This window comes from Halictus rubicundus, unplaced genomic scaffold, assembly GCF_050948215.1.
Source record: "Halictus rubicundus isolate RS-2024b unplaced genomic scaffold, iyHalRubi1_principal scaffold0031, whole genome shotgun sequence".
Lineage (NCBI taxonomy): Eukaryota > Metazoa > Arthropoda > Insecta > Hymenoptera > Halictidae > Halictus > Halictus rubicundus.
The window spans coordinates 102,501-114,881 of NW_027488572.1; positions in this window are offsets into that span (position 1 = coordinate 102,501).

Consider the following 12,381-nt stretch of genomic DNA (forward strand, 5'->3'; position numbering starts at 1 on the left):
CATCGCGATACATGCTATCGTAGAGAAAAAAAAAGATAGAGACAGAGGGAACCTCGTCAATCCAACGCTGCGGTACGCATAGACCTTCGGGGATACACTAACTAACAATACGGAGCATCATTTCCAACCGCCGTTTACCCGTGCAATTTGTAGAACAGAATGTAGTACGGCCGGGTGTCACCCTACTCAAGTCCATTATTTGCTAATAACTCGATAAATAATAATTGTAGCGAGTTTGGTGTTATGATATATATTGTTAGAAACCGTCTATATTACAGTGATATCACGTCGAAAATCGTCTAGGACCGATACGGAAAAAGTTTCCTCTTAGCGGTGGGACTTAGAAAAATTTCCAGAGTTTTGTCGACGGAGTAGCACATCCGTCCATTATTTGCTAATAACTCGATAAATAATAATTGTAGCGAGTTTGGTGTTATGATATATATTGTTAGAAACTGTCTATATTACAGTGATATCACGTCGAAAATCGTCTAGGACCGATAGGGAAAAAGTTTCCTCTTGGCGGTGGGACTTAGAAAAATTTTCGTCCAACGTCCGACGAAGTAGCACATCCGTCCATTATTTGCTAATAACTCGATAAATAATAATTGTAGCGAGTTTGGTGTTATGATATATATTGTTAGAAACCGTCTATATTACAGTGATATCACGTCGAAAATCGTCTAGGACCGATACGGAAAAAGTTTCCTCTTAGCGGTGGGACTTAGAAAAATTTTCGTCGAACGTCCGACGGAGTAGTACATCCGTCCATTATTTGCTAATAACTCGATAAATAATAATTGTAGCGAGTTTGGTGTTATGATATATATTGTTAGAAACCGTCTATATTACAGTGATATCACGTCGAAAATCGTCTAGGACCGATACGGAAAAAGTTTCCTCTTAGCGGTGGGACTTAGAAAAATTTTCGTCGAACGTCCGACGGAGTAGTACATCCGTCCATTATTTGCTAATAACTCGATAAATAATAATTGTAGCGAGTTTGGTGTTATGATATATATTGTTAGAAACCGTCTATATTACAGTGATATCACGTCGAAAATCGTCTAGGACCGATACGGAAAAAGTTTCCTCTTAGCGGTGGGACTTAGAAAAATTTCCAGAGTTTTGTCGACGGAGTAGCACATCCGTCCATTATTTGCTAATAACTCGATAAATAATAATTGTAGCGAGTTTGGTGTTATGATATATATTGTTAGAAACCGTCTATATTACAGTGATATCACGTCGAAAATCGTCTAGGACCGATACGGAAAAAGTTTCCTCTTAGCGGTGGGACTTAGAAAAATTTCCAGAGTTTTGTCGACGGAGTAGCACATCCGTCCATTATTTGCTAATAACTCGATAAATAATAATTGTAGCGAGTTTGGTGTTATGATATATATTGTTAGAAACCGTCTATATTACAGTGATATCACGTCGAAAATCGTCTAGGACCGATACGGAAAAAGTTTCCTCTTAGCGGTGGGACTTAGAAAAATTTCCAGAGTTTTGTCGACGGAGTAGCACATCCGTCCATTATTTGCTAATAACTCGATAAATAATAATTGTAGCGAGTTTGGTGTTATGATATATATTGTTAGAAACCGTCTATATTACAGTGATATCACGTCGAAAATCGTCTAGGACCGATACGGAAAAAGTTTCCTCTTAGCGGTGGGACTTAGAAAAATTTCCAGAGTTTTGTCGACGGAGTAGCACATCCGTCCATTATTTGCTAATAACTCGATAAATAATAATTGTAGCGAGTTTGGTGTTATGAAATATATTGTTAGAAACCGTCTATATTACAGTGATATCACGTCGAAAATCGTCTAGGACCGATACGGAAAAAGTTTCCTCTTAGCGGTGGGACTTAGAAAAATTTTCGTCGAACGTCCGACGGAGTAGTACATCCGTCCATTATTTGCTAATAACTCGATAAATAATAATTGTAGCGAGTTTGGTGTTATGATATATATTGTTAGAAACCGTCTATATTACAGTGATATCACGTCGAAAATCGTCTAGGACCGATACGGAAAAAGTTTCCTCTTAGCGGTGGGACTTAGAAAAATTTTCGTCGAACGTCCGACGGAGTAGTACATCCGTCCATTATTTGCTAATAACTCGATAAATAATAATTGTAGCGAGTTTGGTGTTATGATATATATTGTTAGAAACCGTCTATATTACAGTGATATCACGTCGAAAATCGTCTAGGACCGATACGGAAAAAGTTTCCTCTTAGCGGTGGGACTTAGAAAAATTTCCAGAGTTTTGTCGACGGAGTAGCACATCCGTCCATTATTTGCTAATAACTCGATAAATAATAATTGTAGCGAGTTTGGTGTTATGATATATATTGTTAGAAACCGTCTATATTACAGTGATATCACGTCGAAAATCGTCTAGGACCGATACGGAAAAAGTTTCCTCTTAGCGGTGGGACTTAGAAAAATTTCCAGAGTTTTGTCGACGGAGTAGCACATCCGTCCATTATTTGCTAATAACTCGATAAATAATAATTGTAGCGAGTTTGGTGTTATGATATATATTGTTAGAAACCGTCTATATTACAGTGATATCACGTCGAAAATCGTCTAGGACCGATACGGAAAAAGTTTCCTCTTAGCGGTGGGACTTAGAAAAATTTTCGTCCAACGTCCGACGAAGTAGCACATCCGTCCATTATTTGCTAATAACTCGATAAATAATAATTGTAGCGAGTTTGGTGTTATGATATATATTGTTAGAAACCGTCTATATTACAGTGATATCACGTCGAAAATCGTCTAGGACCGATACGGAAAAAGTTTCCTCTTAGCGGTGGGACTTAGAAAAATTTTCGTCGAACGTCCGACGGAGTAGTACATCCGTCCATTATTTGCTAATAACTCGATAAATAATAATTGTAGCGAGTTTGGTGTTATGATATATATTGTTAGAAACCGTCTATATTACAGTGATATCACGTCGAAAATCGTCTAGGACCGATACGGAAAAAGTTTCCTCTTAGCGGTGGGACTTAGAAAAATTTCCAGAGTTTTGTCGACGGAGTAGCACATCCGTCCATTATTTGCTAATAACTCGATAAATAATAATTGTAGCGAGTTTGGTGTTATGATATATATTGTTAGAAACCGTCTATATTACAGTGATATCACGTCGAAAATCGTCTAGGACCGATACGGAAAAAGTTTCCTCTTAGCGGTGGGACTTAGAAAAATTTCCAGAGTTTTGTCGACGGAGTAGCACATCCGTCCATTATTTGCTAATAACTCGATAAATAATAATTGTAGCGAGTTTGGTGTTATGATATATATTGTTAGAAACCGTCTATATTACAGTGATATCACGTCGAAAATCGTCTAGGACCGATACGGAAAAAGTTTCCTCTTAGCGGTGGGACTTAGAAAAATTTTCGTCCAACGTCCGACGAAGTAGCACATCCGTCCATTATTTGCTAATAACTCGATAAATAATAATTGTAGCGAGTTTGGTGTTATGATATATATTGTTAGAAACCGTCTATATTACAGTGATATCACGTCGAAAATCGTCTAGGACCGATACGGAAAAAGTTTCCTCTTAGCGGTGGGACTTAGAAAAATTTTCGTCGAACGTCCGACGGAGTAGTACATCCGTCCATTATTTGCTAATAACTCGATAAATAATAATTGTAGCGAGTTTGGTGTTATGATATATATTGTTAGAAACCGTCTATATTACAGTGATATCACGTCGAAAATCGTCTAGGACCGATACGGAAAAAGTTTCCTCTTAGCGGTGGGACTTAGAAAAATTTCCAGAGTTTTGTCGACGGAGTAGCACATCCGTCCATTATTTGCTAATAACTCGATAAATAATAATTGTAGCGAGTTTGGTGTTATGATATATATTGTTAGAAACCGTCTATATTACAGTGATATCACGTCGAAAATCGTCTAGGACCGATACGGAAAAAGTTTCCTCTTAGCGGTGGGACTTAGAAAAATTTCCAGAGTTTTGTCGACGGAGTAGCACATCCGTCCATTATTTGCTAATAACTCGATAAATAATAATTGTAGCGAGTTTGGTGTTATGATATATATTGTTAGAAACCGTCTATATTACAGTGATATCACGTCGAAAATCGTCTAGGACCGATACGGAAAAAGTTTCCTCTTAGCGGTGGGACTTAGAAAAATTTTCGTCGAACGTCCGACGGAGTAGTACATCCGTCCATTATTTGCTAATAACTCGATAAATAATAATTGTAGCGAGTTTGGTGTTATGATATATATTGTTAGAAACCGTCTATATTACAGTGATATCACGTCGAAAATCGTCTAGGACCGATACGGAAAAAGTTTCCTCTTAGCGGTGGGACTTAGAAAAATTTCCAGAGTTTTGTCGACGGAGTAGCACATCCGTCCATTATTTGCTAATAACTCGATAAATAATAATTGTAGCGAGTTTGGTGTTATGATATATATTGTTAGAAACCGTCTATATTACAGTGATATCACGTCGAAAATCGTCTAGGACCGATACGGAAAAAGTTTCCTCTTAGCGGTGGGACTTAGAAAAATTTCCAGAGTTTTGTCGACGGAGTAGCACATCCGTCCATTATTTGCTAATAACTCGATAAATAATAATTGTAGCGAGTTTGGTGTTATGATATATATTGTTAGAAACCGTCTATATTACAGTGATATCACGTCGAAAATCGTCTAGGACCGATACGGAAAAAGTTTCCTCTTAGCGGTGGGACTTAGAAAAATTTCCAGAGTTTTGTCGACGGAGTAGCACATCCGTCCATTATTTGCTAATAACTCGATAAATAATAATTGTAGCGAGTTTGGTGTTATGATATATATTGTTAGAAACCGTCTATATTACAGTGATATCACGTCGAAAATCGTCTAGGACCGATACGGAAAAAGTTTCCTCTTAGCGGTGGGACTTAGAAAAATTTCCAGAGTTTTGTCGACGGAGTAGCACATCCGTCCATTATTTGCTAATAACTCGATAAATAATAATTGTAGCGAGTTTGGTGTTATGATATATATTGTTAGAAACCGTCTATATTACAGTGATATCACGTCGAAAATCGTCTAGGACCGATACGGAAAAAGTTTCCTCTTAGCGGTGGGACTTAGAAAAATTTTCGTCGAACGTCCGACGGAGTAGTACATCCGTCCATTATTTGCTAATAACTCGATAAATAATAATTGTAGCGAGTTTGGTGTTATGATATATATTGTTAGAAACCGTCTATATTACAGTGATATCACGTCGAAAATCGTCTAGGACCGATACGGAAAAAGTTTCCTCTTAGCGGTGGGACTTAGAAAAATTTTCGTCGAACGTCCGACGGAGTAGTACATCCGTCCATTATTTGCTAATAACTCGATAAATAATAATTGTAGCGAGTTTGGTGTTATGATATATATTGTTAGAAACCGTCTATATTACAGTGATATCACGTCGAAAATCGTCTAGGACCGATACGGAAAAAGTTTCCTCTTAGCGGTGGGACTTAGAAAAATTTTCGTCGAACGTCCGACGGAGTAGTACATCCGTCCATTATTTGCTAATAACTCGATAAATAATAATTGTAGCGAGTTTGGTGTTATGATATATATTGTTAGAAACCGTCTATATTACAGTGATATCACGTCGAAAATCGTCTAGGACCGATACGGAAAAAGTTTCCTCTTAGCGGTGGGACTTAGAAAAATTTTCGTCGAACGTCCGACGGAGTAGTACATCCGTCCATTATTTGCTAATAACTCGATAAATAATAATTGTAGCGAGTTTGGTGTTATGATATATATTGTTAGAAACCGTCTATATTACAGTGATATCACGTCGAAAATCGTCTAGGACCGATACGGAAAAAGTTTCCTCTTAGCGGTGGGACTTAGAAAAATTTCCAGAGTTTTGTCGACGGAGTAGCACATCCGTCCATTATTTGCTAATAACTCGATAAATAATAATTGTAGCGAGTTTGGTGTTATGATATATATTGTTAGAAACCGTCTATATTACAGTGATATCACGTCGAAAATCGTCTAGGACCGATACGGAAAAAGTTTCCTCTTAGCGGTGGGACTTAGAAAAATTTCCAGAGTTTTGTCGACGGAGTAGCACATCCGTCCATTATTTGCTAATAACTCGATAAATAATAATTGTAGCGAGTTTGGTGTTATGATATATATTGTTAGAAACCGTCTATATTACAGTGATATCACGTCGAAAATCGTCTAGGACCGATACGGAAAAAGTTTCCTCTTAGCGGTGGGACTTAGAAAAATTTCCAGAGTTTTGTCGACGGAGTAGCACATCCGTCCATTATTTGCTAATAACTCGATAAATAATAATTGTAGCGAGTTTGGTGTTATGATATATATTGTTAGAAACCGTCTATATTACAGTGATATCACGTCGAAAATCGTCTAGGACCGATACGGAAAAAGTTTCCTCTTAGCGGTGGGACTTAGAAAAATTTCCAGAGTTTTGTCGACGGAGTAGCACATCCGTCCATTATTTGCTAATAACTCGATAAATAATAATTGTAGCGAGTTTGGTGTTATGAAATATATTGTTAGAAACCGTCTATATTACAGTGATATCACGTCGAAAATCGTCTAGGACCGATACGGAAAAAGTTTCCTCTTAGCGGTGGGACTTAGAAAAATTTTCGTCGAACGTCCGACGGAGTAGTACATCCGTCCATTATTTGCTAATAACTCGATAAATAATAATTGTAGCGAGTTTGGTGTTATGATATATATTGTTAGAAACCGTCTATATTACAGTGATATCACGTCGAAAATCGTCTAGGACCGATACGGAAAAAGTTTCCTCTTAGCGGTGGGACTTAGAAAAATTTTCGTCGAACGTCCGACGGAGTAGTACATCCGTCCATTATTTGCTAATAACTCGATAAATAATAATTGTAGCGAGTTTGGTGTTATGATATATATTGTTAGAAACCGTCTATATTACAGTGATATCACGTCGAAAATCGTCTAGGACCGATACGGAAAAAGTTTCCTCTTAGCGGTGGGACTTAGAAAAATTTCCAGAGTTTTGTCGACGGAGTAGCACATCCGTCCATTATTTGCTAATAACTCGATAAATAATAATTGTAGCGAGTTTGGTGTTATGATATATATTGTTAGAAACCGTCTATATTACAGTGATATCACGTCGAAAATCGTCTAGGACCGATACGGAAAAAGTTTCCTCTTAGCGGTGGGACTTAGAAAAATTTCCAGAGTTTTGTCGACGGAGTAGCACATCCGTCCATTATTTGCTAATAACTCGATAAATAATAATTGTAGCGAGTTTGGTGTTATGATATATATTGTTAGAAACCGTCTATATTACAGTGATATCACGTCGAAAATCGTCTAGGACCGATACGGAAAAAGTTTCCTCTTAGCGGTGGGACTTAGAAAAATTTTCGTCCAACGTCCGACGAAGTAGCACATCCGTCCATTATTTGCTAATAACTCGATAAATAATAATTGTAGCGAGTTTGGTGTTATGATATATATTGTTAGAAACCGTCTATATTACAGTGATATCACGTCGAAAATCGTCTAGGACCGATACGGAAAAAGTTTCCTCTTAGCGGTGGGACTTAGAAAAATTTTCGTCGAACGTCCGACGGAGTAGTACATCCGTCCATTATTTGCTAATAACTCGATAAATAATAATTGTAGCGAGTTTGGTGTTATGATATATATTGTTAGAAACCGTCTATATTACAGTGATATCACGTCGAAAATCGTCTAGGACCGATACGGAAAAAGTTTCCTCTTAGCGGTGGGACTTAGAAAAATTTCCAGAGTTTTGTCGACGGAGTAGCACATCCGTCCATTATTTGCTAATAACTCGATAAATAATAATTGTAGCGAGTTTGGTGTTATGATATATATTGTTAGAAACCGTCTATATTACAGTGATATCACGTCGAAAATCGTCTAGGACCGATACGGAAAAAGTTTCCTCTTAGCGGTGGGACTTAGAAAAATTTTCGTCCAACGTCCGACGAAGTAGCACATCCGTCCATTATTTGCTAATAACTCGATAAATAATAATTGTAGCGAGTTTGGTGTTATGATATATATTGTTAGAAACCGTCTATATTACAGTGATATCACGTCGAAAATCGTCTAGGACCGATACGGAAAAAGTTTCCTCTTAGCGGTGGGACTTAGAAAAATTTTCGTCGAACGTCCGACGGAGTAGTACATCCGTCCATTATTTGCTAATAACTCGATAAATAATAATTGTAGCGAGTTTGGTGTTATGATATATATTGTTAGAAACCGTCTATATTACAGTGATATCACGTCGAAAATCGTCTAGGACCGATACGGAAAAAGTTTCCTCTTAGCGGTGGGACTTAGAAAAATTTCCAGAGTTTTGTCGACGGAGTAGCACATCCGTCCATTATTTGCTAATAACTCGATAAATAATAATTGTAGCGAGTTTGGTGTTATGATATATATTGTTAGAAACCGTCTATATTACAGTGATATCACGTCGAAAATCGTCTAGGACCGATACGGAAAAAGTTTCCTCTTAGCGGTGGGACTTAGAAAAATTTCCAGAGTTTTGTCGACGGAGTAGCACATCCGTCCATTATTTGCTAATAACTCGATAAATAATAATTGTAGCGAGTTTGGTGTTATGATATATATTGTTAGAAACCGTCTATATTACAGTGATATCACGTCGAAAATCGTCTAGGACCGATACGGAAAAAGTTTCCTCTTAGCGGTGGGACTTAGAAAAATTTTCGTCGAACGTCCGACGGAGTAGTACATCCGTCCATTATTTGCTAATAACTCGATAAATAATAATTGTAGCGAGTTTGGTGTTATGATATATATTGTTAGAAACCGTCTATATTACAGTGATATCACGTCGAAAATCGTCTAGGACCGATACGGAAAAAGTTTCCTCTTAGCGGTGGGACTTAGAAAAATTTCCAGAGTTTTGTCGACGGAGTAGCACATCCGTCCATTATTTGCTAATAACTCGATAAATAATAATTGTAGCGAGTTTGGTGTTATGATATATATTGTTAGAAACCGTCTATATTACAGTGATATCACGTCGAAAATCGTCTAGGACCGATACGGAAAAAGTTTCCTCTTAGCGGTGGGACTTAGAAAAATTTCCAGAGTTTTGTCGACGGAGTAGCACATCCGTCCATTATTTGCTAATAACTCGATAAATAATAATTGTAGCGAGTTTGGTGTTATGATATATATTGTTAGAAACCGTCTATATTACAGTGATATCACGTCGAAAATCGTCTAGGACCGATACGGAAAAAGTTTCCTCTTAGCGGTGGGACTTAGAAAAATTTCCAGAGTTTTGTCGACGGAGTAGCACATCCGTCCATTATTTGCTAATAACTCGATAAATAATAATTGTAGCGAGTTTGGTGTTATGATATATATTGTTAGAAACCGTCTATATTACAGTGATATCACGTCGAAAATCGTCTAGGACCGATACGGAAAAAGTTTCCTCTTAGCGGTGGGACTTAGAAAAATTTCCAGAGTTTTGTCGACGGAGTAGCACATCCGTCCATTATTTGCTAATAACTCGATAAATAATAATTGTAGCGAGTTTGGTGTTATGATATATATTGTTAGAAACCGTCTATATTACAGTGATATCACGTCGAAAATCGTCTAGGACCGATACGGAAAAAGTTTCCTCTTAGCGGTGGGACTTAGAAAAATTTTCGTCGAACGTCCGACGGAGTAGTACATCCGTCCATTATTTGCTAATAACTCGATAAATAATAATTGTAGCGAGTTTGGTGTTATGATATATATTGTTAGAAACCGTCTATATTACAGTGATATCACGTCGAAAATCGTCTAGGACCGATACGGAAAAAGTTTCCTCTTAGCGGTGGGACTTAGAAAAATTTTCGTCGAACGTCCGACGGAGTAGTACATCCGTCCATTATTTGCTAATAACTCGATAAATAATAATTGTAGCGAGTTTGGTGTTATGATATATATTGTTAGAAACCGTCTATATTACAGTGATATCACGTCGAAAATCGTCTAGGACCGATACGGAAAAAGTTTCCTCTTAGCGGTGGGACTTAGAAAAATTTCCAGAGTTTTGTCGACGGAGTAGCACATCCGTCCATTATTTGCTAATAACTCGATAAATAATAATTGTAGCGAGTTTGGTGTTATGATATATATTGTTAGAAACCGTCTATATTACAGTGATATCACGTCGAAAATCGTCTAGGACCGATACGGAAAAAGTTTCCTCTTAGCGGTGGGACTTAGAAAAATTTCCAGAGTTTTGTCGACGGAGTAGCACATCCGTCCATTATTTGCTAATAACTCGATAAATAATAATTGTAGCGAGTTTGGTGTTATGATATATATTGTTAGAAACCGTCTATATTACAGTGATATCACGTCGAAAATCGTCTAGGACCGATACGGAAAAAGTTTCCTCTTAGCGGTGGGACTTAGAAAAATTTTCGTCCAACGTCCGACGAAGTAGCACATCCGTCCATTATTTGCTAATAACTCGATAAATAATAATTGTAGCGAGTTTGGTGTTATGATATATATTGTTAGAAACCGTCTATATTACAGTGATATCACGTCGAAAATCGTCTAGGACCGATACGGAAAAAGTTTCCTCTTAGCGGTGGGACTTAGAAAAATTTTCGTCGAACGTCCGACGGAGTAGTACATCCGTCCATTATTTGCTAATAACTCGATAAATAATAATTGTAGCGAGTTTGGTGTTATGATATATATTGTTAGAAACCGTCTATATTACAGTGATATCACGTCGAAAATCGTCTAGGACCGATACGGAAAAAGTTTCCTCTTAGCGGTGGGACTTAGAAAAATTTCCAGAGTTTTGTCGACGGAGTAGCACATCCGTCCATTATTTGCTAATAACTCGATAAATAATAATTGTAGCGAGTTTGGTGTTATGATATATATTGTTAGAAACCGTCTATATTACAGTGATATCACGTCGAAAATCGTCTAGGACCGATACGGAAAAAGTTTCCTCTTAGCGGTGGGACTTAGAAAAATTTCCAGAGTTTTGTCGACGGAGTAGCACATCCGTCCATTATTTGCTAATAACTCGATAAATAATAATTGTAGCGAGTTTGGTGTTATGATATATATTGTTAGAAACCGTCTATATTACAGTGATATCACGTCGAAAATCGTCTAGGACCGATACGGAAAAAGTTTCCTCTTAGCGGTGGGACTTAGAAAAATTTTCGTCGAACGTCCGACGGAGTAGTACATCCGTCCATTATTTGCTAATAACTCGATAAATAATAATTGTAGCGAGTTTGGTGTTATGATATATATTGTTAGAAACCGTCTATATTACAGTGATATCACGTCGAAAATCGTCTAGGACCGATACGGAAAAAGTTTCCTCTTAGCGGTGGGACTTAGAAAAATTTCCAGAGTTTTGTCGACGGAGTAGCACATCCGTCCATTATTTGCTAATAACTCGATAAATAATAATTGTAGCGAGTTTGGTGTTATGATATATATTGTTAGAAACCGTCTATATTACAGTGATATCACGTCGAAAATCGTCTAGGACCGATACGGAAAAAGTTTCCTCTTAGCGGTGGGACTTAGAAAAATTTCCAGAGTTTTGTCGACGGAGTAGCACATCCGTCCATTATTTGCTAATAACTCGATAAATAATAATTGTAGCGAGTTTGGTGTTATGATATATATTGTTAGAAACCGTCTATATTACAGTGATATCACGTCGAAAATCGTCTAGGACCGATACGGAAAAAGTTTCCTCTTAGCGGTGGGACTTAGAAAAATTTTCGTCGAACGTCCGACGGAGTAGTACATCCGTCCATTATTTGCTAATAACTCGATAAATAATAATTGTAGCGAGTTTGGTGTTATGATATATATTGTTAGAAACCGTCTATATTACAGTGATATCACGTCGAAAATCGTCTAGGACCGATACGGAAAAAGTTTCCTCTTAGCGGTGGGACTTAGAAAAATTTCCAGAGTTTTGTCGACGGAGTAGCACATCCGTCCATTATTTGCTAATAACTCGATAAATAATAATTGTAGCGAGTTTGGTGTTATGATATATATTGTTAGAAACCGTCTATATTACAGTGATATCACGTCGAAAATCGTCTAGGACCGATACGGAAAAAGTTTCCTCTTAGCGGTGGGACTTAGAAAAATTTCCAGAGTTTTGTCGACGGAGTAGCACATCCGTCCATTATTTGCTAATAACTCGATAAATAATAATTGTAGCGAGTTTGGTGTTATGATATATATTGTTAGAAACCGTCTATATTACAGTGATATC